This window comes from Hemitrygon akajei, unplaced genomic scaffold, assembly GCF_048418815.1.
Source record: "Hemitrygon akajei unplaced genomic scaffold, sHemAka1.3 Scf000137, whole genome shotgun sequence".
In the NCBI taxonomy this organism is placed as follows: domain Eukaryota; kingdom Metazoa; phylum Chordata; class Chondrichthyes; order Myliobatiformes; family Dasyatidae; genus Hemitrygon; species Hemitrygon akajei.
The window spans coordinates 1256698-1283185 of NW_027332023.1; positions in this window are offsets into that span (position 1 = coordinate 1256698).

Below are 26488 nucleotides of genomic sequence, written 5' to 3' on the forward strand. Positions count from 1 at the left end.
CTCCCTATCTCACTGGAACGTCCCACTGCAGAACTCCACACAAATATGCCCTGAACGTGTAACCCTCCATAACCTCCCAGTCACAGAGGAACGTACCAACGCAGAACTCCAAACAAATATACCCTGAACCTGTACCCCTCCAAAATCTCCCTGTCTCACTGGAACGTACCAATGCAGAACTCCACACAAATATGCCCTGAACCTGTACCCTCCATAACCTTCCTGACTCACAGGAACGTACCAATGCAGAATTCCACACAAAAATGCCCTGAACCTGTGCCCCTCCAAAACCTCCCTGTCTCACTGGAACGTACCAATGCAGAATTCCACACAAATATGCCCTGAACCTGTACACCTCCATAAACTCCCTGTCTCACTGGAACGTCTCACTGCAGAATTCCACACAAATATGCCATGTACCGGTACGCTCCATAACCTCCCAGTCCCACTGGAAAGTACTAATGCAGAACTCCACACAAATATGCCCTGAACCTGTACACATCCATAACCTCCCTGTCTCACTGGAACGTACCAATGCAGAACTCCACACAAATATGCCCTGAACTTGTACCATCCATAACCTCCCTGTCTCACTGGAACGTACCAATGCAGAACTCCACACAAATTTGCCCTGAACCTGTACCCCTCCATAACCTCCCGGTCTCACTGGAACGTACCAATGCAGAACTCCACACAAATATGCCCTGAACCTGTACCCCTCCATAACCTCCCGGTCTCACTGGAACGTACAAATGCAGATGTCCACACAAATGTGCCCTGAACCTGTACCCGTCCATAACCTCATGTCTCACTGGAACGTCCCACTGCAGAACTACACACAAATTTGCCTGAACCTGTACCCCTCCATAACCTCCCTGTCTCACTGGAACGTACCAATGCAGAGCTCCACACAAATATGCCCTGAACCTGTACCCCTCCATAACCTCCCTGTCTCACTGGAATGTACCAATGCAGAACTCCACACAAATGTGCCCTGAACCTGTACCCCTCCATAACCTCCCTGTCTCACTGGAAAGTGCCAATGCAGAACTACACTCAAATTTGCCCTGAACCTGTACCCTCCGTAACCTCCCTGTCTCACTGGAACGTACCAATGCAGAACTCCACACAAATATGCCCTGAACCTGTTCCCCTCCATAACCTCCCTGTCTCACAGGAACGTACCAATGCAGAACTCCACAAAAATATGCCCTGAACCTGTACCCCTCCATAACCTCCCTGTCTCACAGGAACGTACCAATGCAGAACTCCACACAAATGTGCCCTGAACCTATACCCGTCCATAACCTCCCTGTCTCACTGGAACGTACCAATGCAGATTTCCACACAAATATGCCCTGAACCTGTACACGTCCATAAACTCCCTGTCTCACTGGAACGTCCCACCGCAGAATTCCACACAAATATGCCATGTACCGGTACCCTCCATAACCTCCCAGTCCCACTGGAACGTACCAATGCAGAACACCAAACAAATATGCCCTGAACCTGTACCCCTCCATAACCTCCCTGTCTCACTGGAACGTACCAATGCAGAACTCCACACAAATATGCCTTGAACCTGTACACGTCCATAACCTCCCTGTCTCACTGGAACTTCCCACTGCAGAACTCCACACAAATATGCCATGAACCTGTATCCTCCATAACCTCCCTGTCTCACTGGAAAGTACCAATGCAGAACTCCACACAAATATGCCCTGAACCTGTACCCGTCCATAAACTCCCTGTCTCACTGGAACGTACCACTGCAGAACTCCACAGAAATAGATCCTGAACCTGTACCCTCCATAACCTCCCCGTCTCACTGGAACGTACTAATGCAGAACTACACACAAATTTGCCCTGATCCGGTACCCCTCCATAACCTCCCTGTCTCACTGGAACGTACCAATGCAGAACTCCACACAAATGTGCCCTAAACCTGTACCCGTCCATAGCCACATGTCTCACTGGAACGTCCCACTGCAGAACTCCACACAAATATGCCCTGAACCTGTACCCTCCATAACTTCCCTGTCTCACTGGAACGTACCAATGCAGAACTCTAAACAAATATGCCCTGAACCTGTACCCACCCAGAACCTCCTTGTCTCACTGCAATGTACCAATGCAGAACTCCACACAAATTTGCCCTGAACCTGTACCCCTCCATAACCTCCCTGTCTCACTGGAAAGTGCCAATGCAGAACTACACTCAAATTTGCCCTGAACCTGTACCCTCCGTAACCTCCCTGTCTCACTGGAACGTACCAATGCAGAACTCCACATAAATGTGCCCTGAACCTGTACCCGTCCATAACCTCATGTCTCACTGGAACGTCCCACTGCAGAACTCCACACAAATATGCCCTGAACCTGTACCCTCCATAACTTCCCTGTCACACTGGAACGTACCAATGCAGAACTCCAAACAAATATGCCCTGAACCTGTACCACTCCATAACCTCCCTATCTCACTGGAACGTCCCACTGCAGAACTCCACACAAATATGCCCTGAACGTGTAACCCTCCATAACCTCCCAGTCACACAGGAACGTACCAACGCAGAACTCCAAACAAATATACCCTGAACCTGTACCCCTCCAAAACCTCCCTGTCTCACTGGAACGTACCAATGCAGAACTCCACACAAATATGCCCTGAACCTGTACCCTCCATAACCTTCCTGACTCACAGGAACGTACCAATGCAGAATTCCACACAAAAATGCCCTGAACCTGTGCCCCTCCAAAACCTCCCTGTCTCACTGAAACGTACCAATGCAGAATTCCACACAAATATGCCCTGAACCTGTACACGTCCATAAACTCCCTGTCTCACTGGAACGTCTCACTGCAGAATTCCACACAAATATGCCATGTACCGGTACGCTCCATAACCTCCCAGTCCCACTGGAAAGTACTAATGCAGAACTCCACACAAATATGCACTGAACCTGTACACATCCATAACCTCCCTGTCTCACTGGAACGTACCAATGCAGAACTCCACACAAATATGCCCTGAACTTGTACCCTCCATAACCTCCCTGTCTCACTGGAACGTACCAATGCAGAACTCCACACAAATTTGCCCTGAACCTGTACCCCTCCATAACCTCCCGGTCTCACTGGAACGTACCAATGCAGAACTCCACACAAATATGCCCTGAACCTGTACCCCTCCATAACCTCCCGGTCTCACTGGAACGTACCAATGCAGATGTCCACACAAATGTGCCCTGAACCTGTACCCGTCCATAACCTCATGTCCCACTGGAACGTCCCACTGCAGAACTACACACAAATTTGCCTGAACCTGTACCCCTCCATAACCTCCCTGTCTCACTGGAACGTACCAATGCAGAGCTCCACACAAATATGCCCTGAACCTGTACCCCTCCATAACCTCCCTGTCTCACTGGAATGTACCAATGCAGAACTCCACACAAGTGTGCCCTGAACCTGTACCCTCCATAACTCCCTGTCTCACTGGAACGTACCAATGCAGAATTCCACACAAATATGCCCTGAACCTGTACCCACCCAGAACCTCCTTGTCTCACTGGAATGTACCAATGCAGAACTCCACACAAATTTGCCCTGAACCTGTACCCCTCCATAACCTCCCTGTCTCACTGGAAAGTGCCAATGCAGAACTCCACACAAATATGCCCTGAACCTCTACCCCTCCATAACCTCCCTGTCTCATAGGAACGTACCAATGCAGAACTCCACACAAATATGCCCTGAACCTGTACCCCTCCATAACCTCCCTGTCTCACTGGAACGTACCAATGCAGAACTCCACACAAATGTGCCCTGAACGTGTACCCCTCCATAACCTGCCAGTCACACAGGAACGTACCAACGCAGAACTCCAAACAAATATACCCTGAAACTGTACCCCTCCAAAACCTCCCTGTCTCACTGGAACGTACCAATGCAGAACTCCACACAAATATGCCCTGAACCTGTACCCTCCATAACCCCCCTGTCTCACTGGAACGTACCAATGCAGAATTCCACACAAAAATGCCCTGAACCTGTACCCCTCCAAAACCTCCCTGTCTCACTGGAACGTACCAATGCAGATTTCCACACAAATATGCCCAGAACCTGTACACGTCCATAAACTCCCTGTCTCACTGGAACGTCCCACTGCAGAATTCCACACAAATATGCCATGTACCGGTACCCTCCATAACCTCCCAGTCCCACTGGAAAGTACCAATGCAGAACTCCACACAAATATGCCCTGAACCTGTACACATCCATAACCTCCCTGTCTCACTGGAACGTACCAATGCAGAACTCCACACAAATATGCCCTGAACTTGTACCCTCCATAACCTCCCTGTCTCACTGGAACGTACCAATGCAGAAATCCACACTAATTTGCCCTGAACCTGTACCCCTCTATAACCTCCCTTTCCCACTGGAACGTACCAATGCAGAACTCCACACAAATATGCCCTGAACCTGTACCCCTCCATAACCTCCCGGTCTCACTGGAACGTACCAATGCAGAAGTCCACACAAATGTGCCCTGAACCTGTACCCGTCCATAACCTCATGTCTCACTGAAACGTCCCACTGCAGAACTACACACAAATTTGCCCTGAACCTGTACCCCTCCATAACCTCCCTGTCTCACTGGAACGTACCAATGCAGAACTCCACATAAATGTGCCCTGAACCTGTACCCGTCCATAACCTCATGTCTCACTGGAACGTCCCACTGCAGAACTCCACACAAATATGCCCTGAACCTGTACCCTCCATAACTTCCCTGTCTCACTGGAACGTACCAATGCAGAACTCCAAACAAATATGCCCTGAACCTGTACCACTCCATAACCTCCCTATCTCACTGGAACGTCCCACTGCAGAACTCCACACAAATATGCCCTGAACGTGTAACCCTCCATAACCTCCCAGTCACACAGGAACGTACCAACGCAGAACTCCAAACAAATATACCCTGAACCTGTACCCCTCCAAAATCTCCCTGTCTCACTGGAACGTACCAATGCAGAACTCCACACAAATATGCCCTGAACCTGTACCCTCCAAAACCTTCCTGACTCACAGGAACGTACCAATGCAGAATTCCACACAAAAATGCCCTGAACCTGTGCCCCTCCAAAACCTCCCTGTCTCACTGGAACGTACCAATGCAGAATTCCACACAAATATGCCCTGAACCTGTACACCTCCATAAACTCCCTGTCTCACTGGAAAGTCTCACTGCAGAATTCCACACAAATATGCCATGTACCGGTACGCTCCATAACCTCCCAGTCCCACTGGAAAGTACTAATGCAGAACTCCACACAAATATGCCCTGAACCTGTACACATCCATAACCTCCCTGTCTCACTGGAACGTACCAATGCAGAACTCCACACAAATATGCCCTGAACTTGTACCCTCCATAACCTCCCTGTCTCACTGGAACGTACCAATGCAGAACTCCACACAAATTTGCCCTGAACCTGTACCCCTCCATAACCTCCCGGTCTCACTGGAACGTACCAATGCAGAACTCCACACAAATATGCCCTGAACCTGTACCCCTCCATAACCTCCCGGTCTCACTGGAACGTACAAATGCAGATGTCCACACAAATGTGCCCTGAACCTGTACCCGTCCATAACCTCATGTCTCACTGGAACGTCCCACTGCAGAACTACACACAAATTTGCCTGAACCTGTACCCCTCCATAACCTCCCTGTCTCACTGGAACGTACCAATGCAGAGCTCCACACAAATATGCCCTGAACCTGTACCCCTCCATAACCTCCCTGTCTCACTGGAATGTACCAATGCAGAACTCCACACAAATGTGCCCTGAACCTGTACCCCTCCATAACCTCCCTGTCTCACTGGAAAGTGCCAATGCAGAACTACACTCAAATTTGCCCTGAACCTGTACCCTCCGTAACCTCCCTGTCTCACTGGAACGTACCAATGCAGAACTCCACACAAATATGCCCTGAACCTGTTCCCCTCCATAACCTCCCTGTCTCACAGGAACGTACCAATGCAGAACTCCACAAAAATATGCCCTGAACCTGTACCCCTCCATAACCTCCCTGTCTCACAGGAACGTACCAATGCAGAACTCCACACAAATGTGCCCTGAACCTATACCCGTCCATAACCTCCCTGTCTCACTGGAACGTATCAATGCAGATTTCCACACAAATATGCCCTGAACCTGTACACGTCCATAAACTCCCTGTCTCACTGGAACGTCCCACCGCAGAATTCCACACAAATATGCCATGTACCGGTACCCTCCATAACCTCCCAGTCCCACTGGAACGTACCAATGCAGAACACCAAACAAATATGCCCTGAACCTGTACCCCTCCATAACCTCCCTGTCTCACTGGAACGTACCAATGCAGAACTCCACACAAATATGCCTTGAACCTGTACACGTCCATAACCTCCCTGTCTCACTGGAACTTCCCACTGCAGAACTCCACACAAATATGCCATGAACCTGTATCCTCCATAACCTCCCTGTCTCACTGGAAAGTACCAATGCAGAACTCCACACAAATATGCCCTGAACCTGTACCCGTCCATAAACTCCCTGTCTCACTGGAACGTACCACTGCAGAACTCCACAGAAATAGATCCTGAACCTGTACCCTCCATAACCTCCCCGTCTCACTGGAACGTACTAATGCAGAACTACACACAAATTTGCCCTGATCCGGTACCCCTCCATAACCTCCCTGTCTCACTGGAACGTACCAATGCAGAACTCCACACAAATGTGCCCTAAACCTGTACCCGTCCATAGCCACATGTCTCACTGGAACGTCCCACTGCAGAACTCCACACAAATATGCCCTGAACCTGTACCCTCCATAACTTCCCTGTCTCACTGGAACGTACCAATGCAGAACTCCAAACAAATATGCCCTGAACCTGTACCCACCCAGAACCTCCTTGTCTCACTGGAATGTACCAATGCAGAACTCCACACAAATTTGCCCTGAACCTGTACCCCTCCATAACCTCCCTGTCTCACTGGAAAGTGCCAATGCAGAACTACACTCAAATTTGCCCTGAACCTGTACCCTCCGTAACCTCCCTGTCTCACTGGAACGTACCAATGCAGAACTCCACACAAATATCCCCTGAACCTGTACCCCTCCATAACCTCCCTGTCTCACAGGAACGTACCAATGCAGAACTCCACACAAATATGCCCTGAACCTGTACCCCTCCATAACCTCCCTGTCTCACTGGAACGTACCAATGCAGAACTCCACACAAATGTGCCCTGAACCTGTACCCGTCCATAACCTCCCTGTCTCACTGGAACATCCCACTGCAGAACTCCACACAAATATGCTCTGAACGTGTACCCCTCCATAACCTCCCAGTCACACAGGAACGTACCAACGCAGAACTCCAAACAAATATGCCCTTAACCTGTAATCCTCCATAACCTCCCTGTCTCACTGGACCGTACCAATGCAGAATTCCACACAAATATGCCCTGAACCTGTACCCACACAGAACCTCCTTGTCTCACTGGAATGTACCAATGCAGAACTCCACACAAATTTGCCCTGAACCTGTACCCCTCCATAACGTCCCTGTCTCACTGGATAGTGACAATGCAGAACTACACTCAAATTTGCCCTGAACCTGTACCCTCCGTAACCTCCCTGTCTCACTGGAACGTACCAATGCAGAACTCCACACAAATATCCACTGAACCTGTACCCCTCCAAAACCTCCCTGTCTCACAGGAACGTACCAATGCAGAACTCCACACAAATATGCCCTGAACCTGTACCCCTCCATAACCTCCCTGTCTCACAGGAACGTACCAATGCAGAACTCCACACAAATGTTCCCTTGAACCTTTACCCGTCCATAACCTCCCTGTCTCACTGGAACGTCCCACTGCAGAACTCCACACAAATATGCCCTGAACGTGTACCCCTCCATAACCTCCCAGTCACACAGGAACGTACCAACGCAGAACTCCAAACAAATATACCTTGAAACTGTACCCCTCCAAAACCTCCCTGTCTCACTGGAACGTACCAATGCAGAACTCCACACAAATATGCCCTGAACCTGTACCCTCCATAACCTCCCTGTCTCATTGGAACGAACCAATGCAGAATTCCACACAAATGTGCCCTGAACCTGTACCCGTCCATAACCTCATGTCTCACTGGAACGTCCCACTGCAGAACTACACACAAATTTGCCCTGAACCTGTACCCCTCCATAACCTCCCTGTCTCACTGGAACGTACCAATGCAGAGATCCACACAAATATGCCCTGAACCTGTACCCCTCCATAACCTCCCTGTCTCACTGGAACGTACCAATGCAGAACTCCACACAAATGTGCCCTGAACCTGTACCCGTCCATAGCCTCATGTCTCACTGGAACGTCCCACTGCAGAACTCCACACAAATATGCCCTGAACCTGTACACTCCATAACTTCCCTGTCTCACTGGAACGTACCAATGCAGAACTCCAAACAAATATGCCCGGAACCTGTAATCCTCCATAACCTCCCAGTCACACTGGAACGTACCAACGCAGTACTCCACACAAATATACCCTGAACCTGTACCCCTCCATAACCTCCCTGTCTCACCGGAACGTACCAATGCAGAACTCCAGACAAATATGCCCTGAACCTGTACCCTCCATAACCTCCCTGTCTCACTGGAACGTGCCAATGCAGAATTCCACACAAGTATGCCCTGAACCTGTACCCACCCAGAACCTCCTTGTCTCACTGAAATGTACCAATGCAGAACACCACACAAATTTGCCCTGAACCTGTACCCTCCGTAACCTCCCTGTCTCACTGGAACGTACCAATGCAGAACTCCACACAAATGTGCCCAGAACCTGTACCCATCCATAGCCTCATGTCTCACTGCAACGTCCCACTGCAGAACTCCAATCAAATATGCCCGGAACCTGTAATCCTCCATAACCTCCCTGTCTCACTGGAACGTACCAATGCAGAACTCCACACAAATTTGCCCTGAACCTGTACCCCTCCATAATCTCCCTGTCTCACTGGAAAGTGCCAATGCAGAACTACACTCAAATTTGCCCTGAACCTGTACCCTCCGTAACCTCCCTGTCTCACTGAAAGTACCAATGCAGAACTCCACACAAATATCCCCTGAACCTGTACCCCTCCGTAACCTCCCTGTCTCACAGGAACGTACCAATGCAGAACTCCACACAAATATGCCCTGAACCTGTACCCCTCCATAATCTCCCTGTCTCACTGGAACGTACCAATGCAGAACTCCACACAAATGTGCCCACTACCTGTACCCGTCCATAACCTCCCTGTCTCACTGGAACGTCCCACTGCAGAACTCCACACAAATATGCCCTGAACGTGTACCCCTCAGTAACCTCCCAGTCACACAGGAACGTACCAATACAGAACTCCACACAAATATGCCCTGAACCTGTACCCTCCATAACCTCCCTGTCTCATTGGAACGTACCAATGCAGAATTCCACACAAAAATGCCCTGAACCTGTACCCCTGCAAAACCTCCCTGTCTCACTGGAACGTACCAATGCAGAAGTCCACACAAATATGCCCTGAACCAGTACACGTCCAGAAACTCCCTGTCTCATTGGAACGTACCAATGCAGAAGTCCACACAAATGTGCCCTGAACCTGTACCCGTCCATAACCTCATGTCTCACTGGAACATCCCACTGCAAAACTACACAAAAATTATCCCTGAACCTGTACCCTCCGTTACCTCCCTGTCTCACTGGAACGTACCAATGCAGAAGTCCACACAAATATGCCCTGAACCTGTACCCCTCCATAACCTCCCTGTCTCACTGGAACGTACCAATGCAGAGATCCACACAAATATGCCCTGAACCTCTACACCTCCATAACCCCCCTGTCTCACTGGAACGTACCAATGCAGTACTCACCACAAATATACCCTGAACCTGTACCTTCCGTAACCTCCCTGTCTCACTGGAACGTACCAATGCAGAACTCCACACAAATATGCCCTGAACCTGTACCCCTCCATAACCTCCCTGTCTCACTGGAACGTACCAATGCAGAACTCCACACAAATGTGCCCTGAACCTGTACCCGTCCATAACCTCCCTGTCTCACTGGAACGTCCCACTGCAGAACTCCACACAAATATGCCCTGAACGTGTACCCCTCCATAACCTCCCAGTCACACAGGAACGTACCAACGCAGAACTCCAAACAAATATACCCTGAAACTGTACCCCTCCAAAATCTCCCTGTCTCACTGGAACGTACCAATGCAGAACTCCACACAAATATGCCCTGAACCTGTACCCTCCATAACCTCCCTGTCTCATTGGAACGTACCAATGCAGAATTCCACACAAAAATGCCCTGAACCTGTACCCCTGCAAAACCTCCCTGTCTCACTGGAACGTACCAATGCAGAATTCCACACAAATATGCCCTGAACCTGTACACGTCCATAAACTCCCTGTCTCACTGGAACGTCCCACAGCAGAATTCCACACAAATATGCCCTGAACCTGTACACATCCATAACCTCCCTGTCTCACTGGAACGTAACAATGCAGAACTCCACACAAATATGCCCTGAACTTGTACCCTCCATAACCTCCCTGTCTCACTGGAACGTACCAATGCAGAACTCCACACTAATTTGCCCTGAAGCTGTACCCCTCCATAACCTCCCGGTCTCACTGGAACGTACCAATGCAGAAGTCCACACAAATGTGCCCTGAAGCTGTACCCGTCCATAACCTCATGTCTCACTGGAACGTCCCACTGCAGAACTACACACAAATTTGCCCTGAACCTGTACCCCTCCATAACCTCCCTGTCTCACTGGAACGTACCAATGCAGAACTCCACACAAGTGTGCCCTGAACCTGTACCCGTCCATCACCTCATGTCTCACTGGAACGTCCCACTGCAGAACTACACACAAATTTGCCCTGAACGTGTACCCCTCCATAACCTCCCTGTCTCACTGGAACGTACCAATGCAGAACTCCACACAAATGTGCCCTGAACCTGTACCCCTCCATAACCTCCCGGTCTCACTGGAACGTACCAATGCAGAACTCCACAGAAATAGATCCTGAACCTGTACCCTCCATAACCTCCCCGTCTCACTGGAACGTTCTAATGCAGAACTACACACAAATTTGCCCTGATCCGGTACCCCTCCATAACCTCCCTGTCTCACTGGAACGTACCAATGCAGAACTCCACACAAATGTGCCCTGAACCTGTACCCGTCCATAGCCTCATGTCTCACTGGAACGTCCCACTGCAGAACTCCACACAAATATGCCCTGAACCTGTACCCTCCATAACTTCCCTGTCTCACTGGAACGTACCAATGCAGAACTCCAAACAAATATGCCCTGAACCTGTACCCACCCAGAACCTCCTTGTCTCACTGGAATGTACCAATGCAGAACTCCACACAAATTTGCCCTGAACCTGTACCCCTCCATAACCTCCCTGTCTCACTGGAAAGTGCCAATGCAGAACTACACTCAAATTTGCCCTGAACCTGTACCCTCCGTAACCTCCCTGTCTCACTGGAACGTACCAATGCAGAACTCCACACAAATATCCCCTGAACCTGTACCCCTCCATAACCTCCCTGTCTCACAGGAACGTACCAATGCAGAACTCCGCACAAATATGCCCTGAACCTGTACCCCTCCATAACCTCCCTGTCTCACTGGAACGTACCAATGCAGAACTCCACACAAATGTGCCCTGAACCTGTACCCGTCCATAACCTCCCTGTCTCACTGGAACGTCCCACTGCAGAACTCCACACAAATATGCTCTGAACGTGTACCCCTCCATAACCTCCCAGTCACACAGGAACGTACCAATGCAGAATTCCACACAAATATGCCCTGAACCTGTACCCACCCAGAACCTCCTTGTCTCACTGGAATGTACCAATGCAGAACTCCACACAAATTTGCCCTGAACCTGTACCCCTCCATAACGTCCCTGTCTCACTGGAAAGTGACAATGCAGAACTACACTCAAATTTGCCCTGAACCTGTACCCTCCGTAACCTCCCTGTCTCACTGGAACGTACCAATGCAGAACTCCACACAAATATCCCCTGAACCTGTACCCCTCCATAACCTCCCTGTCTCACAGGAACGTACCAATGCAGAACTCCACACAAATATGCCCTGAACCTGTACCCCTCCATAACCTCCCTGTCTCACAGGAACGTACCAATGCAGAACTCCACACAAATGTGCCCTGAACCTGTACCCGTCCATAACCTCCCTGTCTCACTGGAACGTCCCACTGCAGAACTCCACACAAATATGCCCTGAACGTGTACCCCTCCATAACCTCCCAGTCACACAGGAACGTACCAACGCAGAACTCCAAACAAATATACCTTGAAACTGTACCCCTCCAAAACCTCCCTGTCTCACTGGAACGTACCAATGCAGAACTCCACACAAATATGCCCTGAACCTGTACCCTCCATAACCTCCCTGTCTCATTGGAACGAACCAATGCAGAATTCCACACAAAAATGCCCTGAACCTGTACCCCTGCAAAACCTCCCTGTCTCACTGGAACGTACCAATGCAGAACTCCACACAAATATGCCCTGAACCTGTACATGTCCATAAACTACCTGTCTCACTGGAACGTACCAATGCAGAAGTCCACACAAATGTGCCCTGAACCTGTACCCGTCCATAACCTCATGGCTCACTGGAACGTCCCACTGCAGAACTACACACAAATTTGCCCTGAACCTGTACCACTCCATAACCTCCCTGTCTCACTGGAACGTACCAATGCAGAGATCCACACAAATATGCCCTGAACCTGTACCCCTCCATAACCTCCCAGTCTCACTGGAACGTACCAATGCAGAACTCCACACAAATGTGCCCTGAACCTGTACCCGTCCATAACCTCATGTCTCACTGGAACGTCCCACTGCAGAACTCCACACAAATATGCCCTGAACCTGTACACTCCATAACTTCCCTGTCTCACTGGAACGTACCAATGCAGAACTCCAAACAAATATGCCCGAACCTGTAATCCTCCATAACCTCCCAGTCACACTGGAACGTACCAACGCAGTACTCCACACAAATATACCCTGAACCTGTACCCCTCCATAACCTCCCTGTCTCACCGGAACGTACCAATGCAGAACTCCAGACAAATATGCCCTGAACCTGTACCCTCCATAACCTCCCTGTCTCACTGGAACGTACCAATGCAGAATTCCACACAAGTATGCCCTGAACCTGTACCCACCCAGAACCTCCTTGTCTCACTGAAATGTACCAATGCAGAACTCCACACAAATTTGCCCTGAACCTGTACCCCTCCATAAACTCCCTGTCTCACTGGAAATTGCCAATGCAGAACTACACTCAAATTTGCCCTGAACCTGTACCCTCCGTAACCTCCCTGTCTCACTGGAACGTACCAATGCAGAACTCCACACAAATGTGCCCTGAACCTGTACCCGTCCATAGCCTCATGTCTCACTGCAACGTCCCACTGCAGAACTCCAATCAAATATGCCCGGAACCTGTAATCCTCCATAACCTCCCTGTCTCACTGGAACGTACCAATGCAGAATTCCACACAAATATGCCCTGAACCTGTACCCACCCAGAACCTCCTTGTCTCACTGGAATGTACCAATGCAGAACTCCACACAAATCTGCCCTGAACCTGTACCCCTCCATAACCTCCCTGTCTCACTGGAAAGTGCCAATGCAGAACTACACTCAAATTTGCCCTGAACCTGTACCCTCCGTATCCTCCCTGTCTCACTGGAACATACCAATGCAGAACTCCACACAAATATCCCCTGAACCTGTACCCCTCCGTAACCTCCCTGTCTCACAGGAACGTACCAATGCAGAACTCCACACAAATATGCCCTGAACCTGTACCCCTCCATAACCTCCCTGTCTCACTGGAACGTACCAATGCAGAACTCCACACAAATGTGCCCTGAACCTGTACCCGTCCATAACCTCCCTGTCTCACTGGAACGTACCAATGCAGAACTCCACACAAATATGCCCTGAACTTGTACCCTCCATAACCTCCCTGTCTCACTGGAACGTACCAATGCAGAACTCCACACAAATTTGCCCTTAACCTGTACCCCTCCATAACCTCCCGGTCTCACTGGAACGTACCAATGCAGAACTCCACACAAATATGCCCTGAACCTGTACCCCTCCATAACCTCCCGGTCTCACTGGAACGTACAAATGCAGATGTCCACACAAATGTGCCCTGAACCTGTACCCGTCCATAACCTCATGTCTCACTGGAACGTCCCACTGCAGAACTACACACAAATTTGCCTGAACCTGTACCCCTCCATAACCTCCCTGTCTCACTGGAACGTACCAATGCAGAGCTCCACACAAATATGCCCTGAACCTGTACCCCTCCATAACCTCCCTGTCTCACTGGAATGTACCAATGCAGAACTCCACACAAATGTGCCCTGAACCTGTACCCCTCCATAACCTCCCTGTCTCACTGGAAAGTGCCAATGCAGAACTACACTCAAATTTGCCCTGAACCTGTACCCTCCGTAACCTCCCTGTCTCACTGGAACGTACCAATGCAGAACTCCACACAAATATGCCCTGAACCTGTTCCCCTCCATAACCTCCCTGTCTCACAGGAACGTACCAATGCAGAACTCCACAAAAATATGCCCTGAACCTGTACCCCTCCATAACCTCCCTGTCTCACAGGAACGTACCAATGCAGAACTCCACACAAATGTGCCCTGAACCTATACCCGTCCATAACCTCCCTGTCTCACTGGAACGTATCAATGCAGATTTCCACACAAATATGCCCTGAACCTGTACACGTCCATAAACTCCCTGTCTCACTGGAACGTCCCACCGCAGAATTCCACACAAATATGCCATGTACCGGTACCCTCCATAACCTCCCAGTCCCACTGGAACGTACCAATGCAGAACACCAAACAAATATGCCCTGAACCTGTACCCCTCCATTACCTCCCTGTCTCACTGGAACGTACCAATGCAGAACTCCACACAAATATGCCTTGAACCTGTACACGTCCATAACCTCCCTGTCTCACTGGAACTTCCCACTGCAGAACTCCACACAAATATGCCATGAACCTGTATCCTCCATAACCTCCCTGTCTCACTGGAAAGTACCAATGCAGAACTCCACACAAATATGCCCTGAACCTGTACCCGTCCATAAACTCCCTGTCTCACTGGAACGTACCACTGCAGAACTCCACAGAAATAGATCCTGAACCTGTACCCTCCATAACCTCCCCGTCTCACTGGAACGTACTAATGCAGAACTACACACAAATTTGCCCTGATCCGGTACCCCTCCATAACCTCCCTGTCTCACTGGAACGTACCAATGCAGAACTCCACACAAATGTGCCCTAAACCTGTACCCGTCCATAGCCACATGTCTCACTGGAACGTCCCACTGCAGAACTCCACACAAATATGCCCTGAACCTGTACCCTCCATAACTTCCCTGTCTCACTGGAACGTACCAATGCAGAACTCCAAACAAATATGCCCTGAACCTGTACCCACCCAGAACCTCCTTGTCTCACTGGAATGTACCAATGCAGAACTCCACACAAATTTGCCCTGAACCTGTACCCCTCCATAACCTCCCTGTCTCACTGGAAAGTGCCAATGCAGAACTACACTCAAATTTGCCCTGAACCTGTACCCTCCGTAACCTCCCTGTCTCACTGGAACGTACCAATGCAGAACTCCACACAAATATCCCCTGAACCTGTACCCCTCCGTAACCTCCCTGTCTCACAGGAACGTACCAATGCAGAACTCCACACAAATATGCCCTGAACCTGTACCCCTCCATAACCTCCCTGTCTCACTGGAACGTACCAATGCAGAACTCCACACAAATGTGCCCTGAACCTGTACCCGTCCATAACCTCCCTGTCTCACTGGAACGTACCAATGCAGAACTCCACACAAATATGCCCTGAACTTGTACCCTCCATAACCTCCCTGTCTCACTGGAACGTACCAATGCAGAACTCCACACAAATTTGCCCTGAACCTGTACCCCTCCATAACCTCCCGGTCTCACTGGAACGTACCAATGCAGAACTCCACACAAATATGCCCTGAACCTGTACCCCTCCATAACCTCCCGGTCTCACTGGAACGTACAAATGCAGATGTCCACACAAATGTGCCCTGAACCTGTACCCGTCCATAACCTCATGTCTCACTGGAACGTCCCACTGCAGAACTACACACAAATTTGCCTGAACCTGTACCCCTCCATAACCTCCCTGTCTCACTGGAACGTACCAATGCAGAGCTCCACACAAATATGCCCTGAACCTGTACCCCTCCATAACCTCCCTGTCTCACTGGAATGTACCAATGCAGAACTCCACACAAATGTGCCCTGAACCTGTACCCCTCCATAACCTCCCTGTCTCACTGGAAAGTGCCAATGCAGAACTACACTCAAATTTGCCCTGAACCTGTACCCTCCGTAACCTCCCTGTCTCACTGGAACGTACCAATGCAGAACTCCACACAAATATGCCCTGAACCTGTTCCCCTCCATAACCTCCCTGTCTCACAGGAACGTACCAATGCAGAACTCCACAAAAATATGCCCTGAACCTGTACCCCTCCATAACCTCCCTGTCTCACTGGAACGTACCAATGCAGAACTCCACACAAATATCCCCTGAACCTGTACCCCTCCATAACCTCCCTGTCTCACAGGAACGTACCAATGCAGAACTCCACACAAATATGCCCTGAACCTGTACCCCTCCATAACCTCCCTGTCTCACTGGAACGTACCAATGCAGAACTCCACACAAATGTGCCCTGAACCTGTACCCGTCCATAACCTCCCTGTCTCACTGGAACATCCCACTGCAGAACTCCACACAAATATGCTCTGAACGTGTACCCCTCCATAACCTCCCAGTCACACAGGAACGTACCAACGCAGAACTCCAAACAAATATGCCCTTAACCTGTAATCCTCCATAACCTCCCTGTCTCACTGGACCGTACCAATGCAGAATTCCACACAAATATGCCCTGAACCTGTACCCACACAGAACCTCCTTGTCTCACTGGAATGTACCAATGCAGAACTCCACACAAATTTGCCCTGAACCTGTACCCCTCCATAAAGTCCCTGTCTCACTGGATAGTGACAATGCAGAACTACACTCAAATTTGCCCTGAACCTGTACCCTCCGTAACCTCCCTGTCTCACTGGAACGTACCAATGCAGAACTCCACACAAATATCCACTGAACCTGTACCCCTCCATAACCTCCCTGTCTCACAGGAACGTACCAATGCAGAACTCCACACAAATATGCCCTGAACCTGTACCCCTCCATAACCTCCCTGTCTCACAGGAACGTACCAATGCAGAACTCCACACAAATGTTCCCTTGAACCTTTACCCGTCCATAACCTCCCTGTCTCACTGGAACGTCCCACTGCAGAACTCCACACAAATATGCCCTGAACGTGTACCCCTCCATAACCTCCCAGTCACACAGGAACGTACCAACGCAGAACTCCAAACAAATATACCTTGAAACTGTACCCCTCCAAAACCTCCCTGTCTCACTGGAACGTACCAATGCAGAACTCCACACAAATATGCCCTGAACCTGTACCCTCCATAACCTCCCTGTCTCATTGGAACGAACCAATGCAGAATTCCACACAAATGTGCCCTGAACCTGTACCCGTCCATAACCTCATGTCTCACTGGAACGTCCCACTGCAGAACTACACACAAATTTGCCCTGAACCTGTACCCCTCCATAACCTCCCTGTCTCACTGGAACGTACCAATGCAGAGATCCACACAAATATGCCCTGAACCTGTACCCCTCCATAACCTCCCTGTCTCACTGGAACGTACCAATGCAGAACTCCACACAAATGTGCCCTGAACCTGTACCCGTCCATAGCCTCATGTCTCACTGGAACGTCCCACTGCAGAACTCCACACAAATATGCCCTGAACCTGTACACTCCATAACTTCCCTGTCTCACTGGAACGTACCAATGCAGAACTCCAAACAAATATGCCCGGAACCTGTAATCCTCCATAACCTCCCAGTCACACTGGAACGTACCAACGCAGTACTCCACACAAATATACCCTGAACCTGTACCCCTCCATAACCTCCCTGTCTCACCGGAACGTACCAATGCAGAACTCCAGACAAATATGCCCTGAACCTGTACCCTCCATAACCTCCCTGTCTCACTGGAACGTGCCAATGCAGAATTCCACACAAGTATGCCCTGAACCTGTACCCACCCAGAACCTCCTTGTCTCACTGAAATGTACCAATGCAGAACACCACACAAATTTGCCCTGAACCTGTACCCTCCGTAACCTCCCTGTCTCACTGGAACGTACCAATGCAGAACTCCACACAAATGTGCCCAGAACCTGTACCCATCCATAGCCTCATGTCTCACTGCAACGTCCCACTGCAGAACTCCAATCAAATATGCCCGGAACCTGTAATCCTCCATAACCTCCCTGTCTCACTGGAACGTACCAATGCAGAACTCCACACAAATTTGCCCTGAACCTGTACCCCTCCATAATCTCCCTGTCTCACTGGAAAGTGCCAATGCAGAACTACACTCAAATTTGCCCTGAACCTGTACCCTCCGTAACCTCCCTGTCTCACTGAAAGTACCAATGCAGAACTCCACACAAATATCCCCTGAACCTGTACCCCTCCGTAACCTCCCTGTCTCACAGGAACGTACCAATGCAGAACTCCACACAAATATGCCCTGAACCTGTACCCCTCCATAATCTCCCTGTCTCACTGGAACGTACCAATGCAGAACTCCACACAAATGTGCCCACTACCTGTACCCGTCCATAACCTCCCTGTCTCACTGGAACGTCCCACTGCAGAACTCCACACAAATATGCCCTGAACGTGTACCCCTCAGTAACCTCCCAGTCACACAGGAACGTACCAATACAGAACTCCACACAAATATGCCCTGAACCTGTACCCTCCATAACCTCCCTGTCTCATTGGAACGTACCAATGCAGAATTCCACACAAAAATGCCCTGAACCTGTACCCCTGCAAAACCTCCCTGTCTCACTGGAACGTACCAATGCAGAAGTCCACACAAATATGCCCTGAACCAGTACACGTCCAGAAACTCCCTGTCTCATTGGAACGTACCAATGCAGAAGTCCACACAAATGTGCCCTGAACCTGTACCCGTCCATAACCTCATGTCTCACTGGAACATCCCACTGCAAAACTACACAAAAATTATCCCTGAACCTGTACCCTCCGTTACCTCCCTGTCTCACTGGAACGTACCAATGCAGAAGTCCACACAAATATGCCCTGAACCTGTACCCCTCCATAACCTCCCTGTCTCACTGGAACGTACCAATGCAGAGATCCACACAAATATGCCCTGAACCTCTACACCTCCATAACCCCCCTGTCTCACTGGAACGTACCAATGCAGTACTCACCACAAATATACCCTGAACCTGTACCCTCCGTAACCTCCCTGTCTCACTGGAACGTACCAATGCAGAACTCCACACAAATATGCCCTGAACCTGTACCCCTCCATAACCTCCCTGTCTCACTGGAACGTACCAATGCAGAACTCCACACAAATGTGCCCTGAACCTGTACCCGTCCATAACCTCCCTGTCTCACTGGAACGTCCCACTGCAGAACTCCACACAAATATGCCCTGAACGTGTACCCCTCCATAACCTCCCAGTCACACAGGAACGTACCAACGCAGAACTCCAAACAAATATACCCTGAAACTGTACCCCTCCAAAATCTCCCTGTCTCACTGGAACGTACCAATGCAGAACTCCACACAAATATGCCCTGAACCTGTACCCTCCATAACCTCCCTGTCTCATTGGAACGTACCAATGCAGAATTCCACACAAAAATGCCCTGAACCTGTACCCCTGCAAAACCTCCCTGTCTCACTGGAACGTACCAATGCAGAATTCCACACAAATATGCCCTGAACCTGTACACGTCCATAAACTCCCTGTCTCACTGGAACGTCCCACAGCAGAATTCCACACAAATATGCCCTGAACCTGTACACATCCATAACCTCCCTGTCTCACTGGAACGTAACAATGCAGAACTCCACACAAATATGCCCTGAACTTGTACCCTCCATAACCTCCCTGTCTCACTGGAACGTACCAATGCAGAACTCCACACTAATTTGCCCTGAAGCTGTACCCCTCCATAACCTCCCGGTCTCACTGGAACGTACCAATGCAGAAGTCCACACAAATGTGCCCTGAAGCTGTACCCGTCCATAACCTCATGTCTCACTGGAACGTCCCACTGCAGAACTACACACAAATTTGCCCTGAACCTGTACCCCTCCATAACCTCCCTGTCTCACTGGAACGTACCAATGCAGAACTCCACACAAGTGTGCCCTGAACCTGTACCCGTCCATCACCTCATGTCTCACTGGAACGTCCCACTGCAGAACTACACACAAATTTGCCCTGAACGTGTACCCCTCCATAACCTCCCTGTCTCACTGGAACGTACCAATGCAGAACTCCACACAAATGTGCCCTGAACCTGTACCCCTCCATAACCTCCCGGTCTCACTGGAACGTACCAATGCAGAACTCCACAGAAATAGATCCTGAACCTGTACCCTCCATAACCTCCCCGTCTCACTGGAACGTTCTAATGCAGAACTACACACAAATTTGCCCTGATCCGGTACCCCTCCATAACCTCCCTGTCTCACTGGAACGTACCAATGCAGAACTCCACACAAATGTGCCCTGAACCTGTACCCGTCCATAGCCTCATGTCTCACTGGAACGTCCCACTGCAGAACTCCACACCAATATGCCCTGAACCTGTACCCTCCATAACTTCCCTGTCTCACTGGAACGTACCAATGCAGAACTCCAAACAAATATGCCCTGAACCTGTACCCACCCAGAACCTCCTTGTCTCACTGGAATGTACCAATGCAGAACTCCACACAAATTTGCCCTGAACCTGTACCCCTCCATAACCTCCCTGTCTCACTGGAAAGTGCCAATGCAGAACTACACTCAAATTTGCCCTGAACCTGTACCCTCCGTAACCTCCCTGTCTCACTGGAACGTACCAATGCAGAACTCCACACAAATATCCCCTGAACCTGTACCCCTCCATAACCTCCCTGTCTCACAGGAACGTACCAATGCAGAACTCCGCACAAATATGCCCTGAACCTGTACCCCTCCATAACCTCCCTGTCTCACTGGAACGTACCAATGCAGAACTCCACACAAATGTGCCCTGAACCTGTACCCGTCCATAACCTCCCTGTCTCACTGGAACGTCCCACTGCAGAACTCCACACAAATATGCTCTGAACGAGTACCCCTCCATAACCTCCCAGTCACACAGGAACGTACCAATGCAGAATTCCACACAAATATGCCCTGAACCTGTACCCACCCAGAACCTCCTTGTCTCACTGGAATGTACCAATGCAGAACTCCACACAAATTTGCCCTGAACCTGTACCCCTCCATAACGTCCCTGTCTCACTGGAAAGTGACAATGCAGAACTACACTCAAATTTGCCCTGAACCTGTACCCTCCGTAACCTCCCTGTCTCACTGGAACGTACCAATGCAGAACTCCACACAAATATCCCCTGAACCTGTACCCCTCCATAACCTCCCTGTCTCACAGGAACGTACCAATGCAGAACTCCACACAAATATGCCCTGAACCTGTACCCCTCCATAACCTCCCTGTCTCACAGGAACGTACCAATGCAGAACTCCACACAAATGTGCCCTGAACCTGTACCCGTCCATAACCTCCCTGTCTCACTGGAACGTCCCACTGCAGAACTCCACACAAATATGCCCTGAACGTGTACCCCTCCATAACCTCCCAGTCACACAGGAACGTACCAACGCAGAACTCCAAACAAATATACCTTGAAACTGTACCCCTCCAAAACCTCCCTGTCTCACTGGAACGTACCAATGCAGAACTCCACACAAATATGCCCTGAACCTGTACCCTACATAACCTCCCTGTCTCATTGGAACGAACCAATGCAGAATTCCACACAAAAATGCCCTGAACCTGTACCCCTGCAAAACCTCCCTGTCTCACTGGAACGTACCAATGCAGAACTCCACACAAATATGCCCTGAACCTGTACATGTCCATAAACTACCTGTCTCACTGGAACGTACCAATGCAGAAGTCCACACAAATGTGCCCTGACCTGTACCCGTCCATAACCTCATGGCTCACTGGAACGTCCCACTGCAGAACTACACACAAATTTGCCCTGAACCTGTACCACTCCATAACCTCCCTGTCTCACTGGAACGTACCAATGCAGAGATCCACACAAATATGCCCTGAACCTGTACCCCTCCATAACCTCCCAGTCTCACTGGAACGTACCAATGCAGAACTCCACACAAATGTGCCCTGAACCTGTACCCGTCCATAACCTCATGTCTCACTGGAACGTCCCACTGCAGAACTCCACACAAATATGCCCTGAACCTGTACACTCCATAACTTCCCTGTCTCACTGGAACGTACCAATGCAGAACTCCAAACAAATATGCCCGAACCTGTAATCCTCCATAACCTCCCAGTCACACTGGAACGTACCAACGCAGTACTCCACACAAATATACCCTGAACCTGTACCCCTCCATAACCTCCCTGTCTCACCGGAACGTACCAATGCAGAACTCCAGACAAATATGCCCTGAACCTGTACCCTCCATAACCTCCCTGTCTCACTGGAACGTACCAATGCAGAATTCCACACAAGTATGCCCTGAACCTGTACCCACCCAGAACCTCCTTGTCTCACTGAAATGTACCAATGCAGAACTCCACACAAATTTGCCCTGAACCTGTACCCCTCCATAACCTCCCTGTCTCACTGGAAATTGCCAATGCAGAACTACACTCAAATTTGCCCTGAACCTGTACCCTCCGTAACCTCCCTGTCTCACTGGAACGTACCAATGCAGAACTCCACACAAATGTGCCCTGAACCTGTACCCGTCCATAGCCTCATGTCTCACTGCAACGTCCCACTGCAGAACTCCAATCAAATATGCCCGGAACCTGTAATCCTCCATAACCTCCCTGTCTCACTGGAACGTACCAATGCAGAATTCCACACAAATATGCCCTGAACCTGTACCCACCCAGAACCTCCTTGTCTCACTGGAATGTACCAATGCAGAACTCCACACAAATCTGCCCTGAACCTGTACCCCTCCATAACCTCCCTGTCTCACTGGAAAGTGCCAATGCAGAACTACACTCAAATTTGCCCTGAACCTGTACCCTCCGTATCCTCCCTGTCTCACTGGAACATACCAATGCAGAACTCCACACAAATATCCCCTGAACCTGTACCCCTCCGTAACCTCCCTGTCTCACAGGAACGTACCAATGCAGAACTCCACACAAATATGCCCTGAACCTGTACCCCTCCATAACCTCCCTGTCTCACTGGAACGTACCAATGCAGAACTCCACACAAATGTGCCCTGAACCTGTACCCGTCCATAACCTCCCTGTCTCACTGGAACGTCCCACTGCAGAACTCCACACAAATATGCCCTGAACGTGTACCCCTCAGTAACCTCCCAGTCACACAGGAACGTACCAACGCAGAACTCCAAACAAATATACCCTGAAACTGTACCCCTCCAAAACCTCCCTGTCTCACTGGAACGTACCAATGCAGAACTCCACACAAATATGCCCTGAACCTGTACCCACCCAGAACCTCCTTGCCTCACTGAAATGTACCAATGCAGAACACCACACAAATTTGCCCTGAACCTGTACCCCTCCATAACCTCCCTGTCTCACTGGAAATTGCCAATGCAGAACTACACTCAAATTTGCCCTGAACCTGTACCCTCCGTAACCTCCCTGACTCACTGGAACGTACCAATGCAGAACTCCACACAAATGTGCCCTGAACCTGTACCCGTCCATAGCCTCATGTCTCACTGCAACGTCCCACTGCAGAACTCCAATCAAATATGCCCGGAACCTGTAATCCTCCATAACCTCCCTGTCTCACTGGAACGTACCAATGCAGAATTCCACACAGATATGCCCTGAACCTGTACCCACCCAGAACCTCCTTGTCTCACTGGAATGTACCAATGCAGAACTCCACACAAATATCCCCTGAACCTGTACCCCTCCGTAACCTCCCTGTCTCACAGGAACGTCCCACTGCAGAACTCCACACAAATATGCCCTGAACGTGTACCCCTCAGTAACCTCCCAGTCACACAGGAACGTACCAACGCAGAACTCCAAACAAATATACCCTGAAACTGTACCCCTCCAAAACCTCCCTGTCTCACTGGAACGTACCAATGCAGAACTCCACACAAATATGCCCTGAACCTGTACCCTCCATAACCTCCCTGTCTCATTGGAACGTACCAATGCAGAATTCCACACAAAAATGCCCTGAACCTGTACCCCTGCAAAACCTCCCTGTCTCACTGGAACGTACCAATGCAGAAGTCCACACAAATGTGCCCTGAACCTGTACCCGTCCATAACCTCATGTCTCACTGGAACATCCCACTGCAGAACTACACAAAAATTTGCCCTGAACCTGTACCCTCCGTAACCTCCCTGTCTCACTGGAACGTACCAATGCAGAAGTCCACACAAATGTGCCCTGAACCTGTACCCGGCCATAGCCTCATGTCTCACTGGAACGTCCCACTGCAGAACTCCACAGAAATATGCCCTGAACCTGTACACTCCATAACTTCCCTGCCTCACTGGAACGTACCAATGCAGAACTCCAAACAAATATGCCCGGAACCTGTATTCCTCCATAACCTCCCAGTCACACTGGAACGTACCAACGCAGTTCTCACCACAAATATACCCTGAACCTGTACCCCTCCATAACCTCCCTGTCTCACTGGAACGTACCAATGCAGAACTCCAGACAAATATGCCCTGAACCTGTACCCGCCCAGAACCTCCTTGTCTCACTGGAATGTACCAATGCAGAACTCCACACAAATTTGCCCTGAACCTGTACCCCTCCATAACCTCCCTGTCTCACTGGAAAGTGCCAATGCAGAACTACACTCAAATTTGCCCTGAACCTGTTCACGTCCATAACCTCCCTGTCTCACTGGAACGTCCCAACGCAGAACTCCACACAAATATGCCCTGAACCTGTAACCCTCCATAACCTCCCTGTCTCACAGGAACGTAGCAATGCAGAACTCCAGACAAATATGCCCTAAACCTGTACCCCTCCATAACCTCCCTGTCTCACTGGATCGTACCAATGCAGAACTCCACACAAATGTGCCCTGAACCTGTACCCGTCCATAACCTCCCTGTCTCACTGGAACGTCCCACTGCAGAACTCCACACAAATATGCCCTGAACGTGTAAGCTCCATAACCTCCCAGTCACACTGGAACGTACCAACGCAGAACTCCAAACAAATATGCCCTGAACCTGTACCCCTCCATAACCTCCCAGTCACACTGGAACGTACCAACGCAGAACTCCAAACAAATATACCCTGAACCTGTACCCCTCCAAAACCTCCCTGTCTCACTGGAACGTACCAATGCAGAACTCCACACAAATATGCCCTGAACCTGTACCCTCCATAACCTCCCTGTCTCACTGAAACCCACCAATACCGAACTCCACTCAAATATGCCCTGATCCTGTACCGTGCATAACCTCCCTGTCTCACTGGAACGTACCATTGCAGAACACCACACAAATATGCACTGAACCTGTACCCGTCCAAAACCTCCCTGTCTCACTGGAACGTACCAATGCAGCATTCCACACAAATATGCCCTGAACCGGTACACGTCCATAAACTCCCTGTCTCACTGGAACGTCCCACTGCAGAATTCCACACAAATATGCCCTGAACTTCTAACCTGAATAACCTCCCTGTCTCACTGGAACGTACCAATGCAGAACTCTACACAAATATGCCCTGAACCTGTACCCCTCCATAACCTCCCTGTGTCACTGTAACGTACCAATGCAGAACTCCACACAAATATGCCCTGAACCTGTACCCGTCCATAACCTCCCTGTCTCACTGGAACGTCCCAACGCAGAACTCCACACAAATATGCCCTGAACCTGTACCCTCCATAACCTCACTGTCTCACTGGTACGTACCATTTCAGAACACCACACAAATATGCCCTGGACCTGTACCCCTCCATATCCTCCCTGTCTCACTGGAACGTACCAATGCAGAACTCCACACAAA